The 26,130-nt window shown below is 41.0% G+C and overlaps 1 protein-coding gene across 24 annotated transcripts in view; it reads right to left on the bottom strand.

Moving 5' to 3' along the window:
* The window catches only part of LITAF (lipopolysaccharide induced TNF factor), a 102,064-nt gene that overhangs the window by 3,658 nt on the left and 72,276 nt on the right, over positions 1–26,130 (bottom strand). For 16 of the 24 annotated variants that reach the window (XM_068908853.1, XM_068908864.1, XM_068908863.1 and 13 more), the window contains one exon: positions 3,182–3,313. The gene's annotated coding sequence lies outside the window, so the exon portion shown is untranslated. The other 8 variants (XM_009683493.2, XM_068908851.1, XM_068908852.1 and 5 more) reach the window with 8 other exon arrangements.

Here is a 26,130-nt window from a genome sequence, read left to right as displayed (position 1 = left end):
TATTCTGACATTGAACTCTTATAAGAGTTGAAACAGCAGGTAAAACAAGCACTTTATTGAACAGAATTAAATACACTGATGGCCAGTTATAATTAATCAATGGTGAATGTTCCTCTCTCCCCCCGCCCCTTTTTTTCTCTTTTCCTTTTTTAAAATAGCAACAAAGGTGTTTGTCTGGGGTTCTCTCATTAACACAGCTTGCTGGATACATGCACTGTCTTGTGCAAACTCTTTTAGACATCAGCCTAACAATTCTCCCCACGAAAGTCCTTTCACTTTTCATATCACAGCTAGGGACACCACCAAAGGGCAAGGCAGTAACAGGACTTAAACGTAAGCAAATTAGCTAACTTGGAGGCCATATGCTCCAAAAAACTATTTGCAAGGTTAACAGCCTAACTTCTTTTACTAGATTATACAAAAGTGACATCGCATTTCCCCCCCTAAAAAATGGAACTAGAGAGGGACATGGTTGAGTACAGATACCAGCTGATTCAAAGCTGAACATTTAAGACTTAAGTTCAGACCTGGTTTACCTTGCTAGGCCAAAATCAATGAACAACTATTTTCTCTGAAGCTACGCTGTGGATTTTTAAAATCCAAAAAGTCTGCTGTTAAGTAGGCTGCCGCCCAACACGCCATGTCACTATACAAAATGACAAAGAAAATAAGAGTGAAGAATCCCTAAAAAATTGACATTGCTCATCAAGACCTTGCTGGCTTTCTGGCTCTGTAGACAAGAGGGGGAAAAAAACCTCAACATAAAATCTGGCTAACTCTTAAGTTGTTAAAATGCCTTTGGGGAACTTGGTTTCTGAGAAAAAGGAAGATCACAATCTCTTTCTCACAGAAGTCAATATGCAGTCATAACAGACTGTGGAAGCCTAAGCTACAAGCCAATGGAGTAATTGTGTTGTACAATAACCTATTGCACAATAGTTTCCCACACAGTGACCTAACTAACCCTTCTCCTTCTTAAGCAAGAATGATTACTTTGGAATAATAAAACCTCTGGTAAAGATAACTGCTGTGAAACTACTCATCTAAAATCACCTTTATCCAGTATACCTCATTTCATTCTATTTATGCATGTAGTGGAAGTCCAAAATTTGTTTGCTGTTGTCAGTAGAATTTAATGCTTAACATCACCAGTTCTAACAACTAATTGCATCAGCAAGGCTCATCCCAGGAAAGAATCTGGCTATTTTGTAGGCAGATTTGCCTGTAAAATGAACCAAAAGAACAAGAACTTGTAATTTTTTCACTGTGTATTCTTGAAGAAGACCTTCTCACATAAACGTCTTGATATATGAGAACAATAATCCTAAACACAAATCATTCCAGACTTCTGAATTAACGCATGGAATACTACTGTTAGCGAGCGATGAAAGAACTGCCTAAGGAGCCCCTTTCTCCTTTGGTCTCCTAAAATCCGGCTTTTTGTACCATTTAAAATGCATCTCTCTTTCCATCTATCACACAATAAACATATTATATCTTCTTCACTCAGAAGAACATGAATTGATTATTGAGGCAGCAGGACTGCAGAGAAGGATCCAGAAGATCTACCAGACTAGAAGCTGAATACGAGCTGACAGTGCCATGAAAATGGCAAACACCGCACAGAGATCCATAAGGAAAAACAGTATCTGTAAGATAGCTGAAAGAGTTCTTCCTGTATTGTTAAGCCCCCATGGGAGTACGGGAGTATCGCATTTAAGAAACAAAAACGCGAAGAGATTCCAAAGAACCACAGCAAGAATGGTCGGACAGGCTAGAACAGGCCTTCTGAGAAAAAGCTGAAGAAGTTCAACTTCCTTAGTTTAAGGAGAGAGATATATAAATATATAAATATATTTAAATATAATTATTTTGGCATTGTCCAGACAAATTAATGAGTGATGTCTGGAGAGGAAACTTACATATGTAACATCTTCCAGTTGGATAAACTGAGAGAAAGATCGATCTCAGGAGAACAATATAATCACAGAATCACAGAATTGTTTAGGTTGGAAGGGACCTCTGGAGATCATCTAGTCCAACCCCCCTGCTCAAGCAGGGGCCTCTAGAGCATATTGCCCAGGATCATGTCCAGACGGGGTTTGAATATCTCCAGGGAAGGAGACTCCACAACCTCTCTGGGCAACCTCTTCCAGTGCTCTGTCACCCTCACAGAAAAGTTGTTTTTTCTCATGTTCAGATGAAACTTCCTGTGTTTCAGTTTATGCCCGTTGCCTCTTGTCCTGTCACTTGGCACCACAGAGAAGAGACTGGCCCCACCCTCTCGACACCCTCCCTTCAGATACTTGTACACATTGATGAGAACCCCTCTCAGTCTTCTCTTCTCCAGGCTGAACAGGCCCAGCTCTCTCAACCTTTCTTCATAAGAGAGATGCTCCAGTCCCCTAATTATCTTTGTAGCCCTCCACTGTAGCCCTCTCTCCAGTAGTGCCATGTCTCTCTTGTACTGGGGAGTCCAGAATTGGACACAGTACTCCAGGTGAGGCCTCCCCAGGGCTGAGGAGAGGGGCAGGATCACCTCCCTCCACCTGCTGGCAACACTCTGCCCAACGCGCCCCAGGAGACCATTGGCCTTCTTGGCCACAAGGGCACATTGTTGGCTCATGCTTAACTTGCTGTCCACCAGGACACCCAGGTGTATTAGATGCCTACTGATCTGTAAGGTGCAGCTCAGGACCACTATGACTGAAACCCATATGGGTCAGACAATCTCTCTCTCTCTTGTTAATAAACGTCCTCCTTATGTCGCTGTTGTGTATGAGCTGTAGCAGAGGGCTAATGGCATGTTATACTTTGCCACGCAATCTTATAAGGCACTGATAGACCTTCAGTAGTTTCTATTTGCACTTTGCTCACTGTGCACAGGTGCAGAGCAGCTTATAACTTTAATCGTGCTATGTTCTACAGCTACATTCTTATACAAAATATCACTAATATAAGACATGTCTGAGAAGAAGAGCAACTAAAGCGTAATTCCTGAATGCAGACAGAACAAAAAATTTAAATCAGAAACCAATCCCAGATCACATATGAAGTGATATGGCATCTTAAGCAGGCATATAGGATGGAGAAGACTCGAATTTTTGATGTCATATTAACTTGTACCCAGCTATGTACAAAACAGCAGCAATTTACTAATGCAAAGATAATATAAACTTACCTGACTAAAATAAACAGCACAATAGCAAGCTGATGGCAGAGGCAGAAACTGAACCCACAAGTTTTATCTTCTTAAAGCAGACTCTCAAATGCTGTGCCCAAATAATTCAGAAGAAAAGACTGGTGATGAGTACTGGAGTGTCAGAAAAAACAAAGACAACAGCTTATCAGGGAAACCAAATGTATCACAAAGTCATCTGCATGTTTCATATATGCAAACAGGAAACAATCTCAAAGCAGAATATGCAAACACTGAAAGACCAACAAGCACATTCAATGCAAGACTGGGTGTTCTTTCACACTGATACGTGAGAAGTTTCCATTTACACCTGGAAGTTTCAGATCCAAATGCCACTACATAAGGACAACTGAGCAGTTGTAGCTTCTGTTCCCAGGCTCTCACTACTCCAAGGATCTCACGACTCTTTTACTTCCAGTTTTTGCAAGTGTGTGTGATAAGACAAATACCACCGGCTTTAGCCTCACACCGCATTCCATTCTTCTGCTCTTAGTCAAAAGCCTCCTGTGTTTCAGGTGCACAGCAAGGTAGCTGCCGACTCACTGTGCCCAGGAGGGAACACACCAGCTTCCCCACTAGATTTTTCCTTTCTTTCATTCTCTCAGGAGAAAGAATCACAAGTAATTAGAGCTGCTTGTGATTCTCCCAGTCATAAGCACACGCTGAGGAGGAACAACATTTGCATGAGGCAAAGCGACCTCCCAGTTCATCCCTTTCTACACACTTCTATTGCTCCATACACAGAACCAAGTTGGCATAAAGGGAGTGAAAAGGCTGCTAAAAACTACAGCATTCATAAACCACTCTATTCAAATAAAACCAGCTTATTAGATTAGTTACTTATGTGAACTGGAGACCAGCTAGTAACAAATCCTACAGACAGACTGACGCGTGGATACCCTCCACTCCAACAGGGAATACGTCACTTTTTACAACCGCACTAAGGTCACATGCCTTCTGGGGAACAGAAGAAGCCTTTTGAAACTGTTGAACACTGTGCAAAACTCAATGGTATGTATCAGTTTTTGCTTATAAATTTCAGTTTATTCAAATGCCCAGTCTCCCATGTCAATTCCTAAACTTAAAGCCCATACAGCAATTTGAAATCACAAGCAGGATCTATATTTCCCTCTGCCCCCAAAAATTTCCTCTCTACCCAAAACTGATTTAAATACAGCAAGGGAAATTGCAGGCTGTACCTCAAAAAAAGCATACCACCAAGCTAAATTTTCCTTTTATCTTGCTATTGGAGAAAGCAATTCCAGTGAATTGGAACTTTTCTGGAAACTCATCTGAGGAACGTATCAACCAAGGATTCATTGTAAAGCCAAGGTTCTTACAGCTTCCCATGACAGGCTCAGGGATTTACACCCGAGGAAAACCAGCCAGGATAAAAATTTGACTTGGAACTAAAAGTAGATTCAAAGGCAGCCGTATTTTGCAGTAGGATTCAGCAGGGTTATGTCTCCTCAGACAAAAAGAGAGCTGTCCCATAACATTTATGTAATTAATTAAAACTTAGGCTGTAACATGCATAGCTTTTTAAATATATACACACCTTTCTCTAGTACATTTTCCCACAACACAGGTGAAAAGCTGAGCAGTTTCTTCAGAGTACTAATTCAAATGGCAAATTGTAAAATCTAGTGTAGAGGCGGAAGATAGCAACCTTACTCTGGCCTTCTTCATCAAGGTGAAGAAGAGGGCATTACAGGGAAAATAAAGAAGAATGTATGTTTATAACAGTCCAGGCGCTACATAGGTATTACTTAACATGCCTGAAACAATAACAGGTTACCCTGAGATAACCTATTCATGCTACACCTGCCAGATGAAATACGTTCATGCATTAACTTATGCTACTCTCTTTCCTAGAAAGGGAAATGTACTCAAGATTCCCTTCCTCCCGGGGGCAGATTTACTTTTAAGAACGCTATTATCTGTGTCTTGCTCCCAAATACAGAGAGATGGAAAAAGCCACAGAGCTGCAGCCATCCTCCCCTTCCCTTCTCCCACTCCCTTCATGATGTGGCTGAGCCAGGGTCAAAATCTGGCTCCTACTCCCTTCACCTATCTCCACCTAGTAATAAATATCAAAACTATGAATTGTCCTCTCCATGCCTACATTTTAGTATATATTAATTACCATTTTTTAATCACAGAAGGCATTCCTCATCTTATCAGAGATTTTGCAATCACGCCCAGGTCACTTTATGGAGATTATGCGGTTTAAAATTGCAGGCCTTTTCTGAAGACAGGAGGAAAATGTGTATTCTAAGAATGCAGGGAAGTACCTTTTGCACAAGGACAGAGACAGACCAACTAGAAGAGGGGAAACAAGTCAAAAGCAGAAAGACAGGTGAAGTCATTCATGTCTTAACCACCCATAGAGATGAATCATTAGGCAACTGGGTTTTTCTTTTCTTTTCTTTTCTTTTTTTAATCTCAGCTGCTGTTCTTACCTATGCAACAGCCTAGTAGAAACAAATTCCACAGAAGTGCTCAGACAACAGCAACATCACCTCAAGGATAACTGTGGTTAGAAAACATTTCCACCTCTAGTCCCTGCACTAACACACCATTTGAGCTTATGCGCAGAAAATTAGCTGCAGAACAGTGCTGCTACTGGGAGGCTAGAGGAAACAAAAACTATAGTGTGATCCCTCTCCCTGTCCAGTCAAATCAGAGGCTGGTACCTACTTCTAATGCAGTATAAAATACTGGTTTTACTGAGAATGGAAGAGCAAATATGTTACCTTACCGAACAAGTTTCCTCATCTGAAACCTCCCTTAGCCACTCAGATATAGTTCCAATAGGCTGGTGTTCTTTTTAAATATGGTTCCCCAGAAATTCAATAGTTATGTCTCTATTTGCTTCAAGTATTTTTGAAATTGAAACATCAGTTTAAAGAAAATACATTCTGATTTAAACTAAAACTTGTATGTCAGTTATAAGAAACCTTTATGAAGGATAAGTTTAGTTAGCTTAGGAAAGTTTGAACTTGACGCTCTGGCTGTGTACCACTACAAAGTGGTTTTCTGGCCATATCCGTTCACTGGCCACAGAGTAGCATGATTATTAGTGAACAAGGGTAGATGGCAAGAACATTCATCTGCAGGCTCGCAAGTACATCGTGAAACCAGACCCAACATCTCACCCTATCTGTTTTTATTTTCACAGAATGTCATTCCAAAATTCAGAATCAATACAGATGCACTCTCAGCAAGAAGAGAGAAGTTTGCTACAAGACTATATTAGGATGACTTGGAAAAAAGCACAAAGTTTATTTTTATCTTGCACTGTAAGGGATGTTGGTGAATGTGAGTTTATCTGAATGCATTACATGTTTGCTTTTCATGTGCTTATCCGCATGAAGAACAAAGTGGTAAGGTAATTAAGAACAGCATACTTCTTGCAGGAGCATCAGTAGTGAATGTTTTATTAACGGTTTTGATTTTTTTCAGAACTTTTGTTAAATGATATATTTGTCAAATCAAAAGAAACAAGTCACGTGAAAACTGTCATTCACGTTTCTGCTGCAAGACAGCAAATCTCAGAGTAGCGACATACTAGCTTCTACAAGTGCAGAAAGACATAGTGCGAGGAACCCTCCGCTGGGAACAGAGTAGGGGAAATAGGGCTGGAGGGAGGCCGCACAATAGCATGGAGTACGAGGGGACTCAGCTGAGGAAGGGCGCAGGTGCCACACAGACAAAAAGCAGAAGAGGCATATGGCTGCCAGGAGCTTGATAGCCAAACCACTATCTCCCTGCCATTGCCACCCGAACCCGAAAGCTCGCAGCTTGCCTGAGAAACTCCTGTCAGACACTGGACTCCTCCTGCTCCATCTCCAGCCCAGCTATCTTCTCCTGGATATAATCTCCTCCACACATCTCCCCACACTGCTCCCTGGGGTTACTCCAGGAATGTACGTACCTCAAGTTGAAAGACATTACGTAAGCAGCTCTCAAAGTGCAGAGAGCAGCATGGACTGCATTTTGAGGGCAGGGGGTGGCAAAGCAACAAGGAAAAAAAAATCCTTGGCACCAAATGAAAAAAAAAAAGGGTTTGACTTGCTCACTGTTACACATTTGCTACTTGGGCAGCAAGTTGCTGGCTACATGCCAGCGTGCCACCTGCTCTAAGTCTAGGAAAGTACTTACTGGGAATCCTGCACAACCTACAGTGACGCACACAAGCACAAAGAATGGATTAGTTAGAAGGAAGCAGAGCTATGTTTCCTTCTCGTAAATATTGTCCAGTCAAAAGGTATGACTAACGAGTCAGAATTTCCCCATAGGAACCACAGCTGGCTGTACACAGCTCTGTAACAAGAACAGAAGTAGGAAACGCAGAGCCAGAACGGACTACAAAGCCAAAGGGCCCTGAGCAACTTGATCCACATTGGTCTGGAACAGGGGGTTGGTCCAAATGACCTCCACAGATCCCTTCCAGCCTAAATTACTCTCTAATAATCCAGAAAACAGAAATTAGGTTGCTGTACTAGAAAAAGATTACAAAGGTCCAGTTCCGGTTTTACCACATTAAAGACTAACTAATTAAAAACAACTAACTGAATTACGATAAAACTGATGCAAGAGCAGAATCCAGTCTTCAGATATAAAGAAAATAAACTCAGTTTTCTTTAAGGACTTCTTCACTGAGGACTGTTCTCAAGAAAACTGCCTTCATAGCTAGGCTGCCCCATTGCTGCCAGCTTGGCTGCAAGCAGGTCAGCGAGGCACTAACTCATCCCCACGCACACAGCCCGGCAGCAACAAAAGGAACTGCAGCAGCTATTAAATACTCCTTCTGCCCCAAGTTGCATTGTAAACCTAGTGCAATGCAGATTCTGGGTCAGTATTCTGACACAAAAAGGAAGCTCTGTTCTATTAGCGGACCTGACCTCTTTCCATACTTCACAAGGCATAATGCAAATATGTCTATTTGAAAATACAGGACTTTCAGACCATTTTAAGAGAAGTTTGATTTTCTTGTTTCACTATTTTTTGTGGGATGCTCTGGAAACTCAATCTGTCATGGTTAGAAACCCCGTAATAAATTTTAGCTTTAGCTCATAACAAAATACTTGTGTCTACGTTATCCTGTAAGTAGTTCTTTGACTATTTATACATGTTCATATTTATCCCATATACTTCTACGAGTAACTTCGACTAGAGTTCGCAGCCATTGACCTTGTTTGGTAAACATATGCCAGTTTTATAGCGTCCATAGTGCCTCCTCACTCCTCCTGTCTTCATCTGCCTGCGTCAACAGTGCTGCACTTCGAGACCACCCATCTTTGTTTGTTTACACACTCATCAGGTAGCGCTCGAGCAAAAATCCAACAGCCATCACACGCTGGCAAAGGAGTTAGCACGGAGCTCACGGTTACGCAGCACATCACCTTCAGTATCGTGCAGTCACTCAGGTCAATTCCTCTGCTCAAGTTAGTAACCATATTTGCTTTCCTTATCATATATACCACCTGCACATGTCCACATACCAAGAAGAAGAAAAAATAAAACTATTGCTGGTTCCTGCTCTATTAAACTATTTATTCAGATCCGCCTCCCTCTCCGAGTCCAAAATCTCTCCCTTCAACCTTCAACGACGAGACTAAAGCTCTGTATGCATGTCTCCAGATTGCAAACTACGAGGAAAACAAATGCTAGAGAGCAAAAAAATTCCTAAGTCACAGAAACAAGTTCACTTGGTAATCCATGACTGCATTTCTCTAACTAAAGATAACTCTTGTACAAATTTCCACTGTCATTCTTCAAACATTTATACCAAGCCTCAGGAAGCATCTCTTGATTTTTCACCTTTTTCAACTTTGTCTCTCAGATCAAAAAGCCCTTTTAACAACTGAAAGATGCGTAAAGAGAACTTAGCAGCTGCCAAAGAGCTTAAAAAAAAAAAAAAAAGGAATTTCAGGTTTATATATTATTTGACTAGTGCTGAAGAGTCTGTCAATTAATACAAAGTATATGCAAGGCTTACTGCACAAGCTTCCCCCACAGTTACAGAAGTCTTCTTCCTGGAGTGCAGAAAAAGAAAAATCTCTGGAATACTGCTGATTACTTTGCTTATATGACACAGCTTTCAGCAGAACTTCAGCAAAACCCATAAAAACTTCTATAAAGAACTTGTCACAAGCTTGCTCACTGCTCTAGCTTACACAGAACTAATAAACTAATCTGTATTGCAATCATAGCAATATATCAATAAACATTACTAATGTTTGTTCAGGCATATCAGCAGTCCCTCGGTCTTGCCGTCTGAACAAACGGCAATGCAGCAAGGTTTATTAGAAAGGGAGTTGGGGATTTAGTCCAGTTTGGAACCCGAAGCAGCAGCGTAGCTAGCGCAGAGAGCAGTCCCGGCGCAGATGGACAAACGTGGCTGCAGGTGCAGTGTACGCACAAACAGCGATTGTGGCAAACCATAACTTCCCTGAGGACAGGCACGGTCCTTGGCTCTTTCACAGCATTATCATACTAGCACTACAATTTTGGCACATAGAAGAAAGGGAGCAAGAAAGCAATCAAAGATGACTCAACTCAGTAGGTTTTTGAAAATATCTGTAATTACCAAATATTCCAAAGCTATATTTTTAAAAGCCACTGACCTCCTGTTTTCTTCAGAAAAAAAAAAGTTTCCCCTTGTGACTAAAACGCAGACTTGAACGCTTATCTGCCCTCAACCACAGTTACTTCTGCTGTAAACACTGTACACTGCAAACTACACTCTTCAGTAGATTTCAAAACGGTAACTAGCCAAGGTCAGAGTTTCCAGCACAAACAGTTCTAGTCTTGATATTTATGTTCAGTACTTATTTTAAAATGATGTTATATTTTTCATTTCTTGCCACTAGTTTTGGACAGCTGGTTCTATTTAAAATTTACTGCTTTTTTTTTCTCTATTTTTAAGACATACAAACAGGCCTCAGGTCTTCAGAACGCCTGGCAGCACTACTAGCGTTACCACCACCTCTCTTGCGCCCTTTTTTTTTTAAGTTCTGACTCTGAAGCACAGATGACTTCATCTGTATCAACTGCCACAGAAAGCGATGGTACAAGAATAAAACCAAATATCAGTCCCTTTAAGTTCCCTATCAAAAGAGAAGTTCTTTAAGAAAGCCCAAAACGACACGAGGGCTACAAAGCAACGCTTTCAGAGCATTCAGTGTTGCAGAGGCAAACCCCAACTTGCCTTTCAACAGAAATTTGCTAATGTCTCTTCTGCTTTAAAATGTCAACTTTGAACAGGCATTTGAACTGTTACTGCATATGCCCAAAGCAAACACATATCTCTCAGCTCTGGGCAGTCCTTAAAGTTTAGCCTGGAGACATGGGAAAGCGAAAGTAATAACCCACCTACCTACTTAGTATAGAAAAAGAACTAGGAAAGAATAGCTTGCAAAAGCAGATTTCCTAACACAAACTGGCCAAGAAAATATATTGTCTTTCCCTCGCTCTTTATCTCTTGCTAAGATTTAACATGATTTAACCTGTTTGTACAATTCCTACTCGGTCGTCTTCCCTAGAAATACCAGACTGCTCGTCAGCAGCACCAGGGGCTCTGTTCACAGCACAGTTTAAGACAACTGCTGTTCAGCAGCCCCGGGACCTAATGCAGATTGAAGGCTTTTTTTTTTTTTTTTTTAACAATCAGGCAGGATATACAGGTTTATCGGTGCACTCAGGATTTTCTCAGAGCACAGCAACAACACAGTATTTGTTCAGGCCACCATCTTGGTTTTCTGAACTCAGAATAGTAACTTTTCCTTCTTCACCAACCTGCTGAGAAAGATTATGTTAGAGTTGTACGAATTTCTCAGGAGTTTGTAGAAAAACAAAACTCAGTAGTAATAAATAAGTACATAAATAAAACGGTCTTTCATACATGATTATTTTAATAACCAACACCACGGGGGCCATAAAGAATTTTATACTGGCAAAACAGGAATTGCACTACGCAGTCTGCTCTGCTTAGCACAAAAGGTTCCAGACATTCAATACGCTACCTTACTACCAAGTAACCAACTCGGAATAGCCGTGTGACTGGCTCAAACCCCGCTCCCGGCTGCGCCGGGGCAGGACAGCGCGGTTTCGAGGTACAGCCCTGCTGCTGCGCCGCTCCCCAGCTTATTCCGGCAGCGCAGGGCCGCTTCGGCCCCGGCCCCGGCCCCGGCCCCGGCCGGCTGCTGCTTTCAGTGGCGGCGAGCTGCTTCCCACTAGGCGGCTGGGCTCGAGCCGAGCGGCGCGGAGCCCCGCGCAGGCTGCGCGCCCGCAGGCAGCGCCGCCGCGGGCCGGGCCGGGCCGGGGCCGCAGCTCGGGCTCCGCCGCGGCCCCCCCGGGCGCTCCCGCCCGCCGCCGCGCCGCGGGGAGGCCGGAGCGGCCCCGGCGGCCGCCGCCCGCTTCGCGCCCCTCCGAGGGAGCCCCGGGGCCCCGCCGGGGACGGGCCCGGCCTGGCCCGTCCGGGAGCGGCGAGACCCCGGGGGCGCAGCCCCGACCCCCGCGCCCGCGGCCCTTACCGCCCGCCGCTCTCCTCTGCTGGCCCCTCGAGCGCCGGCCGGGCCCGTCCCCTCCCCACCCTCCGCTTTCTCCTCCTCCCTTTCCCGACGGCTGGCCGCGGAGGGGCGGCAGGGCAGCCGCCGCCGGGCCCCGGCGCGGGGGCGGACGGACGAGGAGAGACCCCCGGAGCGCAGACGCTGCGGGGCCGCAGCCCCTTGGGACTGCTGCAAGCTGCTCTGTCGGGAAAACGTGCCGTTGCTGTAAGTTGCAAGACAAGTTGCATTGCAGACAACCTTGCAGTTCTTAGAGTTCCACCGAGGGGCTTATACGTAGATTTCTAAATTCAAATAAGATCTTCGGGTTTTACTGTAATCAGCAGAACCAGATTCCGCATTTCATAGCACAGGTGAAAAAATCCTTCCCCTACTTCTGCAGCATGCTGGATGTTATCAAGATCAGTTATGTCAGACAACACTGGATGCAACAAAACATAAATAAAATTATCAGAGTACCCTCTAAACTAGTGATTTTCACCCAGTTTCCTTACATGCAATTAGTCAGATTCAGTCTGAAAACTCTACAGGGAGTATGTCACTCCTTCCTCTATCCAACCCAACCGAAAAATAGATACCAAGATACAACAAAAAATGAACTACTGGCTAGGCCCATAAAAGTACTGCTTGACCGCTGTAATTTAAAAGAACCAGTTGACAAGACCTATTATTTAAATGCTTTAATCTACTTTGGACTGGAAGGAGTTAGGGAGCATTCACATTCCCAGTGCAGTCACAGGAGAGAGTGGTAACCTCCAGGGCGCAGAAGGCAACCTGCCTGGGGCAGGCTCAGCAGGGATGCCAGGGTAGGCCTCCTGGATGCAAGCATCTCAACTCTGTTAAAATCTTGTTTTGGGGCTTGAACCCCTTTTTGGGCTTAGCCCTAAGAAAAATGTATAAAGCTCCAGTTCAAACCCATCTCAGAGCCAGGATTTAAATATCATCAAACAAAAGGTGACCTTATTCCAAATGACAGCAAGTCCAACAGTAAACTCCACAATCAGATTAGTCTATTGAATTGTCTACAGGTAAACTCCGGATTTTCATCAGCTGTTAAAATTAGTGGGGATCTAGCAATGTGAATTCTCCTGATCCACTGATTCTAAAAAGAAATCTAGGTGACATCTTTTGAATCAGCAGCATTAAATACTTCCTATTAGTTAGCATTTGACTCTGAAAGTAGAACCAAATTTAGATGCAACTTTTCATCGTTATTGAGACGATCATATTATGTTTCTCAGAAGCAGAACATGAATAATTTCAGCTTTGGTGCCCTGGTTTAACTAAAACTGGAGTAACTGTTCTCTTTGTTACTAATTCCCCTGCCCAAGGTGGATGTGAGCAGTTTAGAGTCCACAGGAAAGAGAAACAAACACTGAACAGATTCTCCTTTGGGAAATAAGGCATGAACTTCAACTAGAGACATTCTTGTTCTTATTTAAGAATGATGCGCTTCCAAATTTTATAAATATGATTTGTTAAAAAACAAAAAGACAGAAGAGAAGGAAAAAGGCTGCATTGCAATTTTAAAAGCTTTAAGTAGGTGCAAATGCAGTATCTTACAACTAAGAGCGCTCCCCCTGCTTCCAGTGGCATGATGTGCTGAACAGCCTGACCCCTCTACGTTGGGCTCTCCTGCTTGCCACCACCCTACTCGCCTGTAGCGGGATGAATTGTCCCATGTGTATGTAGTGTTATCACCCTAATTGCACATATTTTATTACAGGACACCAGCAGATGTCAGTTTAACTCCAAAAATAAATGTGGAATGCCTTTGCATACATGCTTTTGCTTTTACTACAGTAAGTTTCCACCAGAGAAACTAAATGAAGTTTAGAAGTTGATGTACATTTAACAGCCTGTTAGCCATATTTTACACCCCGTAATATGCCCTCAATGTGCAAAATAAGAAAAGAAAACAAGTTTTAAGTTTTTCCTGCCTGGAAAGTGCAGGAACTGCACATATACAATTCCTTTTGCAGTCATTTTGCATATACGCATTTGTTGTGGCTAGAAAAGATTTTCCATGAATTTTGATCATTTCACTAATGCTAGACATTTAAGGAAAGTTGTGCTAGAACGCAGTTTCAGACCAGTAATCAATGCAAGTCCACAGATTTACAGACAAAGCAGGTAGATAACATTAAGTCAAATAATCTAAAAGAATGTTTTTCTTCAGCGTTGCAGTGGCTGACTCAAGTTGCAAAGCAAACAGAACAAGCATTGTAACACAATGTGAACAGTTAGCGTAAGAAAAAATACAGCCAGTCATTCTGGTATTGTAACTGCCATTCAATATACTGACCTACAGAAACAGCAAAAATTTAAGCCACTGGTAAGTTTAGCTTTCATAATATAAAAACGTTAAGAGAAAAACAGCTTAAGAGTGATGGAGTTTAAAAAAAAAATAGTGCCACCTAGAAGTTTAACATGGAGGACAGCAAATATTTTGGAAGATTTGTGTTCAGAGCGATGCAATAACTAACAGAAATTCCATATGACCCTTCCTACATCATTCATTGCTGCAAGCATCAGTTGGTTGAAGAAAACCTACTTCAACGTCCCAAGGGCAAGAACTCCCAGATGGGATCAATACTGATGAAGAACAATTACTTACACTTACGAAGTCAGATGATATGGTCACCGCTTAATCAAACTCAATGTCTGCCAGTGGGAAATGCTGACTGCCTGAGAATGCAGGTTATAATTCTGTAGGCGCGTCCCAAGGTACAGATCTCTGCTACTGTAATTAAGCTAGCGGAGCTACTGACTTCACTGATTCTACATCTTTTCTATGAATTCTTAAACTAAATTCTTTAATGTACTTTTGTGCATAACATTGATATAAAATGTTAACAAAACTGGAGAGGATTTATGTAATTGTTAAAATGAGGCAATATAATTTCTTCCCATCTTGCCTTTTTTTCCCACCTCTGTTATCAGATACTGTTCTGCAAGGTCTGTTACTGATAAAGAATGTAGATAATAAAATCTTCTAGGAAATAAAACAAGTTGAGCAAATTTAATTGTACACGTTTGTCAAAATAACCAGTGTACAGAATGCCCAGGTTTTTCTTACATTTTTCTCTCATTGGACAATATTGATTTGTATATATTTAATTTGAGTATTAAAATGCTAACTATAGAATGATATATTTCTTCAGGTTTAGGAAACTCTTACTCCAGATCATTCCCTGCATTATAAGAATGAAATATCAGATGATAAAGAGCTTTTTAATCACATTGAAAAAGGCATAGTAGAAATCTACGTTCAGGGGTCAAAGCCCGGAAAACTGAAGATTAATGTCTTGTTTTTCATTTCAGCAGTGAGGTGATGAACCACTGGAACAAACTGACAGAAGAAGTAATAAATTCTACATCTTTTAATTACTTCCAAACTTGGATGACTTTCAGGAAAATATATGTAAGATAAACTCAAATTGTTATAAGCCATATACATCACCCATGTTATGTAACTCATCCAATTGGTAAGTTAACCAGCCCATCTAGTTTAAAAGAATAATGTATTAATTTAAACATTACAGTAGCAAAAATTACTATTATGTCATTTGATTTCTAGTGACTTTGGTCAAACTTTGCCTCTTTAAAGTTGGCCTGCATTTTAACCAATAATAACATACACATACCATCAATGCCACATGCACAGTGTTCTGTTCTACAGGTCCAAGATAAAAATGAAAATGTTCTGCTGCCTCTCCAGCTAACAGCAATAGATCTTCAATGGCTATTTTCCTCTCATGTCACGTGTTAATTTGCATTGTCACACAGGTTTGAGGTTCAAGCTTCAAAGCTGAAAATAAGATCGGCCAGCAGACAACAGACATCCCACATTGCAGTATAAAGTGCATATTCATGTTGATGAGATGTCTCTGAAGCCCACTACTTAGCTGTAGTGGGCTGGGCACACAGCTAGGCTAGATGAGGTGTATTTACCTATGCAGCTCCTGCATAGTGAGCTGGAGCCTGGAAACAGGAAGCTTGGCCGCCCAAGAAAAGCCTCCGCGGTTCAGTGTGGGGCTGTTAGCTGCAAATAGGCAATGGAACATGTGGAGAAGGGAGGCAAGAGTCTCTCTGAAACTGCGTGCTGGTCAACAGGAAAAAAGAAACCCCCACACACATATTAGTCACAGCAGCAAACTCATTCACACTTTGTGAGGCACTCTGGATTTATTAAGGTCATATTTGTATATACATACTTGTATTCAATATCCATAAAACTTGACTATCCCTGCTAAAGCACCATCAGCACCCTCAGTTAGCACACAATGCAATAACATTGCTGTCCTGGCCAAGGTTCTGAATGCAAAAGACTCATAGCAGAAAACTGCAAAGTCCTCTTACCTAATTCAGTGTTGGTTTATACAGTACTTTTAATGTTAGAGACTTGGAGGCTAAGACTTAAAAAAGCACTTTCACTGTCCAGCATATCTAGGAGTATCTGCTTCCACTAGAACCAATTGGGCTAATGCAGAAGCTGAAAGCAATTCCTTGTTCCATAAACCACTGTCAGTACTGCACCATGGAATGACTATATAAATGATATCTGCTGCATCTGTGGAGTAAGTTATATTGTCAGTTGCTGGGAAGTAGAGTGAGTTACACAAAAATAGAAGCGTCATGCTCACCTGATTTCTGTAAATGTACTGGGTATACAGTAATGGTATCTGTTTTAAAATATGAAGACAACTTCATCATTTACAAATACCTATTCGTATTTCTCTCAGGCTCCTGTAATCATCCTTTATTGCATGGAATTTGGATACAATGTTATTCATTTGCTATGTAATGTTGAGAAACTAGAAGACCTGGCTCAGGGAAAAAGGAAAAAAACAAAACAAAACAACAAAAAAAAAGAAAAACCACACCCCCAAACCACTTATATCCACATTTTCTCTCTCTGAAAGCATTCTCCAGATCATGGAATTAATTAATCTTACTCTGAATACAGACAAGTACTCCTTGGAAAGCTGTTCTGTCCCCAAGACTGCAAACATAGCAGAATTTTCCCAATGTAGCTAGTGAAAACGAATGAGAAAGAGATCTCCAAAATGCTGTTCATGGCTGTGCCCCTCTGTTACCTTGGGAAAAATGTGGGTAATAGTTTCCCCCTCACAGGGACTGTGATGTTTTAATTAGAGCATAAGATAGTAGGGTGCTACATATGAACTACTTTCTTCAGAATTTGGAACGTTCAGAAGAGACCTAGCCAGGAACACTTCCAGAGCAGTACTTGAGTTTGAGGGTGGTATCTGCAAAAACAGTCCCGGCCTTTCTTCTTGTATTGCTCATTTAAATAAGGCCTCTGAAAAAGCAGTCCAGCGTGGCAGGAACTAAATACCAGTTTAAAAAATATATATAAATGTCAACCTGTGTCCAGCTCATTAGGTATCTCTGTGTTATACTTCAAAGATCCTAAGATGTTTCCAGTGTCCTTAGGTGCAGGCCCAGAAATGTCCTGGCTTGAAAAGCTAATGTGGTGCCTGTCTAAGCTTCATGGTGATTTAGAAACAAGGTAGCTATGACTCCTGCTGCATACGGCCTACAGCGTGTCCTTTCTTGGTTGCACGTGCGGCTTCATTAATAGGCTCTGGTTAGGTTAGCATTACATCTCCATAGCAGAAATCAATATGTAGGTATTAATAAGGTGCTAATAGCTGCTTTGCCCAAGTAATTAAAATGATTTGCAAATTATTTGGTATATACGATATATACATAAGAAACGTATATTGTTTCACTACATAGATATTGATTCACTGTATTTTTTCCACTATGTATGTGTGTATATATAGATATATACGCACACACATATTTATATGCATATACACACACATATATATAGTGAGTATAGAGCAGCACATAATGAATTAATCTTTCACAAACAAAGCTCCAGAAAATTTGGGCTGCCCTGATAATAAGCCATTATTGGCTTCAGGGAATCAATCATCCCTTCCCTCAGCTGCAGGGCATTCAGTACAAATTCAGTCTATTGACCTGAATTAACCAACAGTTTGCAAAATAGCAAGCTGCTTTTCCAAAATCCATTAAATATCACATTGAATCTCATGGCCAATACTGCTAATTCATTTTGCTTCCAAATGTTTGTGGAAATAAGAAGCAAAATGAGCATTTTTAGAAACCTTATCTGAATCCCTGTTAAGTCTCCTTATGTGATTAAGGACATGAAAGCAGAATTTGAAGTGCCTGGGTTTCATTCTCTATTCACATAGAAAAGAACATTTGCATTGTGAGTGGTTTTGATCAGGAAGGAAAAGGATAGTTAAAAACAAAACCCAATGACACTAGATACCCATTTAGGCCAGAACCAGGGCTTAGCAGTTTGATAAATCAAAGACTGGGACAGCATATTAGGTGATTTAGTAAATATTGACAAAATTCAGCCAATTGCTTCATAAGTCAAGTTAATGAGGGACAGGCAAGAGCTCTGTTTTGAGGGACTAGTGTTTCCGTGTAATATTTCTGTCTACTCGAAAGTAGCTCAGTTAACTTCAGTGCAGGAGAAATTCATTTCAACTTGAGTTAACCAGAGCGCGCCCAACACAAGCTAAGCACAGTAGGAACGGATCGCTGCATTCCTGCCACTGCTCTTGCTCACACTCACAGCCAGCCCAGAACGACTCTCCGCCGTCTCCTTTCCTGTGATATCCACAATGCAATTCGCACTTCCTTGACCGACCAGCTCTCTCGAACTAGAAGCCAGCCTTGCTTGTAAGGGTTTTGGTCATCCCTGCAAGAATTACTTGATGGGGATCAAAATTATTATGCAAAATAAATTGATTTTCTTTATAAACCTTTTTTCTGCCTCTACTTATACACCTGCTTTTTCAGACAGCATACTAATGACCCTCTGCATTATCTTTTTTCCAAACTATCTATGGAGTTCTTAATAGGTAGAAGTATAATAAACCAAAAATATCCCTTACTACCTTTCCATATGTCAGCAGAACAAGTTCCCAGCATAAAAAGTAAACAAATGCAGAGAATTCATTACTCATACTGTAAATTCATTATTCATCAATAAATGTTTGTTCTTGGTATTAAAACTATTTATAAGACTTAAGATTCATACAGTAACTCTCCTTACCTTATCTCTTAATCACTGTTTCTCTCAAATTTATCTGCCACAAACTGTTTTCATTTCCAGTTAATAAAAATATCTTTTTTGTTTCGCTAAAAAACAGAGTTCAGGTTATTCCTGAATTTCTATACTTAGCTTAACCAGCTATGTAATAGATAAGTGGTGGAAGAATTACGCCTACCCATTTAAAGTGAAGTGAGTAAAGTCCTATAACATGGAGATAATCAAACATTGTTAATTCATTCTATTGTTATGACCACAAAATGGTGGGGGGGGGGGGGGTTCAAAATAAAGCTTTTCTTAGCTCAATGAAAAATTTGCAACCAGGAATAAATATTTCTTAATGCAGCCTGCTGTTTAACATGTAATAAAATAAAAAACAGTCACATTCTAAAAAGGTAATTAGGCTCAGGGGATCCCTTAAGTACTCTGGGGTCTGCATATCTAGATGCTAAACGCTGAAGGTTCCTCTCTGTGGTTATTAGAGGTGTAAAAGCTAAAGCAACCACTTGAGCCTCAAGCTTTTGTTGAGCTCAGAGTTTAACAGTTTCATCACCTTCAAAACCCCTTCTGCAGTAATTTTTGCACTTTCTCGTTGTACTGTGCAGACAGCTTCAGTTTTATTCTCTAAGCTACTTCTAACAACGCACATGTATAAGAATGTCTACAACAGTTAAAATTAAGTTCTGGCATAATATGTTTCCTCGCATGTAATACTACAGAAACGATAATCACAAAAGACTTCAAAGCTAACAAAAGCAATAATTAACAGCTTACAGAGAAAGGCCTAGACGACCCTCCCCGTGCTGCGTATGCTTGTGTGCACTAGCCCTGTTCATATAGGCAAATATACTGATACTGAGAGGAGCAGTTAACAAAAGTCTGCCATTATAGGTGCCAACTTCGTTTGCAAGTACAGTGCAGTTGGTGCAAAATAAGAGCAGAGCGTGGTCTGGAAGGCTGCCAGGAAGTGGGCTACTTTAATTGCTAGCTTCCAAACACTTCGCTTGGTTTTAAAAAACTGTGATAGGCAGCTTTGAAATGTTGATTTGGGTGTTAATAACTTCTTTCAACTTAAATTATCTCTGAATAGACCCTATGAGTGTGATACAGAGGGAGGAAAAAGAATAGAAGATGCATAATACAGCCTTCCCTTCAGAAACTACTTCATGAAGAGAAACACCTCATGCCTGACAGCGCCATTGCTTAGATCCATGTATCAAAATCTAACTGGTGCTCCACACCAATACAGAACTGTTAAGGAAAACAAAAAACAAAAAACCAAACTCGTATGACAGCTCATATGATGGTTTCAAGTCAGCTCTCACACACACGTTATCTTAACTAAAACCATCTTCGGTCTTGGTTCCTATTTTCTGCCAATTTCTTTTACACTTCTCCTGGTGGGTTTTTTTCTTGGGAGCGTGGGGGGAAGGTGCTGGAAGTTCATGAAAAGGGTGAAGAAGCGGGTGAGCTCTCTAAAAGTTTTGAACTTCAGTTGAGTATGAGCTGCCAAAAAATGGTATTCCTAGCCTAAGCCTGCAGGTAGCTCTAGCCCAGTCCTGACCTCAGCCATTCCTACTCTTCCCGAGTCTGAGCAAGCCCTCCCGCGTCCCCCCGAGGCCCGGCACCCTGAGCCTCGTGCTCTGCCCGCGGGGCTCCTCGCCCTGCGCTCCCCCTCGCACGCAGCCGCTCCGACGCTCCTGCCTGACGCGCTCTGACGCGGCAGCTGTGAAGCTCGGAAGTTTTCCTGGCTGTTATTCTTCTGTCTATTTGAGACTGCAGTCGCCCCTTCTCCTCTACTGCCAGCGAGCAGCAAGGGATTCCCGCTGCCTCGGAGCCTACCTGTGAGCCAGGCCCGCTTGTGGAGGTGAATTTTTTTTCCCCTTTTATTAAAGGAAAAGACATTTCTTTTTTCTCCATGTTGGTAACACGTGCGGTAGTATGCTCACGAAGGCCTCAAATGTTAATGGATTTATTATGTGAAATAGAAATAACATACCTAGTCTGAATGCTGGGGCACAAACTGCAAATGATCCTCCAGGATTGCAATTGGTTGGCAGAACGGGTCAATTAATCCAAAGCTAAATATTAATACTGTACTGTCCTTCTTTTAGAATCGCTTCCTGTTTAATTACTATCTCCCATAGTGTTACTTCGTCATCATAACAGCTAATTACAGCTGCCAAATTGCAAAATTACTTTGCACTGCAACAAGCATTTGAGTACATGAATCATATCAACTCCTCTAGAAAGCAACACAGGAACAGGGTGTCGAAAGAGGTAACCCTGCATTTGTTTTTCCCAGAACGCTTGGCACCTCATGTAAACAATTACAAGCAAGATAATCATTCACTGCCACTGTGGCTCTCTTAATATAAGAAGAAAAGTCAAAAAGAAAATAGTTATGATAAAAAAAAGCTTCACATTTCCAAGCTGGCCAATCTGTTCCCCCACCATCCATTATTTGACAGATTCTCTAACTAATACCATCAGAAAACAGAGGGGAAAGTTCTGATTCTCCAACCATTTACCCTTTAAATCTATCTTCCCATCCCCTTGGCAGAGCAGAAAAAAAGAACAAACAAACAAAAAACCACATGCTGCCTGATCATTTTTCCTATAAACAGAACTGAAGCAAAAAATCTTCTCCTCCTCCCTCCAGAACAATCCCTGCCATATTGTTGGGCCAAGCTGCTGGTCTGTAAATCTTCTTTGCTGGCTCATGTTGTTTCTGATCAAGGAAACTGCTACATTTTACTTCAGGCAGCAGCCTGACAGTTTAATGAACTGCTTTGTTCCAACTCTGTAAAACTAAAATGAGTAAAGAATAATACAGAATTCATCCAAGTATAATTCTCACATAATATTCTTTCACACAGCTGCTATCTGCATACCAGAATTATTACAGCCTAGTCAGGAGTTAGGCAAGAGACACAGAAACATACACAGATCTTAAGACTCCGTTGCTAAAACTTATAGTTATCCAATGAGGCTTTAAGAGCTCAAACATCCACTTCTCTGACATCATCCACACATATCATGTGCAAAATTGGATGCTGATAGGTATTTGTTTTCTTACGCTACTCTCACTTCACGCTGTAAACATTTCAACTTAGCTGTAGTAATACCGCTGCAGTTCTGGAAAATGTAAGTTGTTGCTATTGGACTCTGTTTGGGCCTATAATCTCTTAGTTGTTATAACTCATGTTACATGATTTAAGAATAGCTTTGGCATAATATTTAATATTTCAGTTCCTCCCACCTCTGGCAGGAGTTCCTGATCAGAGCTCTTCATTAAAGACACTTTAGGGAACCTCTCAATTCTATATATAAATTAAATGGCCAACAATCTCAGCTGGGAAGGTATCGGTTTCTGTTCCAGAAACTGAAATATTAAATATCATATCTTGCCATTTGATACTACTTATCTGCAGGAAACAGCCTAAGTGCAACAAACCAATTCTGGGCACCAAATTAGTACAAGTCTCTCAGCTGCAGAGCAAAACAGTGACAGCAATGGAAGGATTTACACCAATTTACCAAAACAATTACTAATTGTGGTGAAACGCTTTGTAACCTCATCATCCACTATTACATGTTGAAAAAGCACTCCACCAAATCTGCTGGCTGCCTTGAATGGCTTGTTCCATGGGGACACCAAAGGTTCAGGACAATCCTCAGCTGAAACATATCCTCTGTCTTTTTAGACTAATTGCAAGGCCAAAATCCTGTGTGGCATGCAAGGCAATCCGTAAACAATTGAATATCACTACAGACAAACACTGGTCTAAAATAAACAAACTAGAAACACTCACATGCGATGGTGCAAAGTGGCTGAAAGCACTTTGGGAATTTGTGAGCTGGCTAATCAACTGTAGATATAGATTCTGCAAATCTCGATTCAATGCACAGCTCTTCACCTGAATTTGCCACGTAGCAAACACATGTAATCCATGCTACAATCAGAATAGAATCTCACAGTAACTACTGATAAACTCCTTCTCTGCAAATTTGTGACTCAAATATTTCAGCCCAGGGAGTAACTAGCTTTTCAGCGTTGGTCAGCAAACACAGGCCCAGATGATTATCACAGGATGCATGATCTCATTTCTTTTTTATACAGATGGGTGATGTTAGCGTCTTTAAACTCTTGCAGCACTTTATTTTCGTCCCAGATCTTTGATTAGTGAGTCATGAGTTTTCTTATCAGCTTACCTTCTCCACACTTGTATACCTCAACAGGAGTACCATCTAAGCCAGCTGCTTTGACACTCATTTGAGAGCTTCCAGTAGTTCAGATGTATTTGGCAATATTAGGAGTCAATCCATTACCAGAAGCAACTCACATCTCTGCAGCATCAATTCTGTAATAGATCTCTAACAGATTCTCTAATAGACTTAACTAAGAAGAAAGTATCAAAGAATTTGACATTTTATAATTTTACAAATGGTAACATATATTTCATAGCTTTGCAAAAGAAATTCTACTTCCTCAAAAGTAAGGGAATTAAACAAATAACTTCAATTACAGAAAAATCAATGTCCTCAAAGAGGAACTGTTTGCATTGAGCTATGAACTTGTGCTATTCCACATACTGCACTGCTAATCAGTCTTATGACACGCACACAAAAATATCATGGTCTTTAAATATTTGTCTCAAGAACTCAGACATGATGTGACTTGTTCACAAGACAGCACAGATTGTGACCAAAAGAACTGATACAGACAAATGCTTTGCAGCATCTATCAGACAAAAAGCTTCAACGTAATTATCCCTCTTTATGTTATTAACCCTCCAGACAACCAAAGAAGAAAATTTGACTGTGATTATTTTCATTATTTATTTATATAATCTAAAAATCTGCTTGGCTCAGAGGTAAGCAGAGACTTCAATTCAAATGGAAAACATGAAGTGTCTGTGATACAGAGGAACTAGTTTTCCTCATTCTGATTTAAAGCAGCTATAACCAAGTCATACAACAGGAGGTAAAGGCAAGGATTATAACCTTACCAAAGGTCTGCTTTTCAGCAGTGTCTATCTCCCTGTCTATGACAACCAGGAAAGACTGGGCAGAGAGAGAGTTGAGGAAAAAGACTGAAAGACTCCTGAAAAGACTGTCCAAAATCCAAAAAACTCAGAACGTGGAAGAGAGTTGAAGGAGTTTACTATACAAGTAGTTTTGCTCTCTTGTGTTGCCTGTGTGTGACAAGCAAGGAATTTCCATGTTTCAGGAATCATGAGCTGTCTGAGCAGGAAAGCAGAGAGCTTTGGAGTTTTGAGAGTCCACATCTTTTCCTGGGCAATTCTGGGAGCACCAGATTCTGGAAACCTACAATTTGAGTCAATTTCTGAGAGGATCTGCACTAAGAGCATACCACTGAGTTTGAAGGTAGACTCCACGAGCCTAAGATCCTTGGGGATCTAAAAAGAGGTATAATAAAGTAGTTTGCAATCAACCCCCAAAGGTAGAGAACATCCTTAAAAGAACATCAGATTCATTCCTGACTTGCTCTCAGGACAACAAGAATTAATTCACATCTAATTTTCCAGATATACTTTTAGTAATTTCTCCATTACAGATTTTTAGCAAACATGGCCTGAAAACATCCCCCTCTGCTGTGCAGCACGAAGGAAGGTTAAAACAGCACCGATTTTGAAATCACCTTCTGAGGATCAACATAAGGAAAGTTACTTGCAAAAAATGATTAAAAAATGATGGATGAGCAAACAAGAAACAGAAAGTACTACAGATCAGAAGGCAAATTACAGTGAGCATTACGCAATATTTGTCAGGAATACATTTACGCTCCAGCAGATCTGGATAAGGATGTGGCTTAAAGTCTTATTTTGAGTGCTTGGATTCTTTTCCAGATACGTTTGAATTCAAATGAGAAGATAACAAGAAGTTGTGTTCTTCAGATAAGATTTTGATGTGAATATCATAGCAAAAAAACAAAACAAAACAAAACAAAAAAGAAAACCGCAACAGTTAGATTTTGGCTCTCTGTTCACATCAAGACAAATTTTGATTCTGTACTACAGCTTTTTAAAAACAAAAAGCTAAAATGTTTGGATTTGTTGTTACGTTGACACCTTGTATGTAAGAATTACTCATGGCTACTAGTCCTAAGGCATAAAAATCTTGAATATTTTCCATTGCCCGACCTAGCTCCTAATGTATATATCTTTCCTGGAGGTAGCAACTCAAGGACCAGATAATGTTTTATTGAAATGCAAATTCTGAAGTACCTCTTCTGGCATTTAATAGATGGATAATCAAAATGGAATTTGCTAAGTCAGTAAGGCCAAATGCCATATTTTAGCAAAGGCTGCTGTATCTTTGTTAACTCCGGTTGCCTGAGAAACTTTCACGATTATAAAAGGCTTTGAAGAGCTGAAGGTATAAGTTACTGTATTGGAGTGAAATCTTTTTTTAAGGAAATTAAGCCAGTATATACGATGATTCTGTTGTAAGAGTTCTGCCACATTAGCTTTGGGTCTAACTGGGGCTGCTGATTAGGCTGTATCATAAGTTCTTTGAATGGATGGCCAGGCAAGGGATATACTGAAACTCCAGTCTTCTTAAACCAGCCCTTCCCACCACCCAAGGTAAATGTTGGCAGGGTAGCCGCCCGTTCCTGTGCTGCAGAGGAAGATGGGAACCCTCCAACCCCCCCCCCCCCCCAAAAAAAAAAAAACCCTGACTTATCCCCACCAAAGCATCCAATTTTCAGATCTCTCAGTAGGTCTGTTCAGATTAAAAATAAAATATCACCCCCTCCTTCCCAGAGATACTGCTAGAAATAGAAACATTAAATGGATGTAATCCAAAGAGAGGGATTAGTTTTCTGATGATAAAGCCCTGATGTCCTAGTACATCTAAACTCAAATTTTATTGGAGCTGTTTTTGAAGGTAGAAGGTAGAAGAATGAACTTAACTCAGTATATGGTGGTAGTGCTTCATGCTGAATGTGTGGCTCTATGAAATTTTACGTACCTGTCCTTTTTTCTGCCTCTCACAACCAATGCAGTTATTCCAGTCTTTCAGTGAAGCATTGCACTGTGCAGTCATAGTTTTTCCACAAAAGGTCAATTGTGGCTTCCAGATCCAGAATTTCAAATTCAGCACAAGCCTTACAGTGTCAATGGCTTTTTTCCCTCTCCAGGTTAATGTTGTCATCATTGCAAACTGGCATTATCCTAAAACAAGACTGTTGGCCAAGTTTTCCTACCCAG

This window comes from Struthio camelus, chromosome 15, assembly GCF_040807025.1.
Source record: "Struthio camelus isolate bStrCam1 chromosome 15, bStrCam1.hap1, whole genome shotgun sequence".
Classification (NCBI taxonomy): Eukaryota; Metazoa; Chordata; class Aves; order Struthioniformes; family Struthionidae; genus Struthio; species Struthio camelus.
The sequence above is the reverse complement of the archived record's forward strand: the minus strand, read 5'-3'. Positions and strand labels throughout refer to the sequence as shown.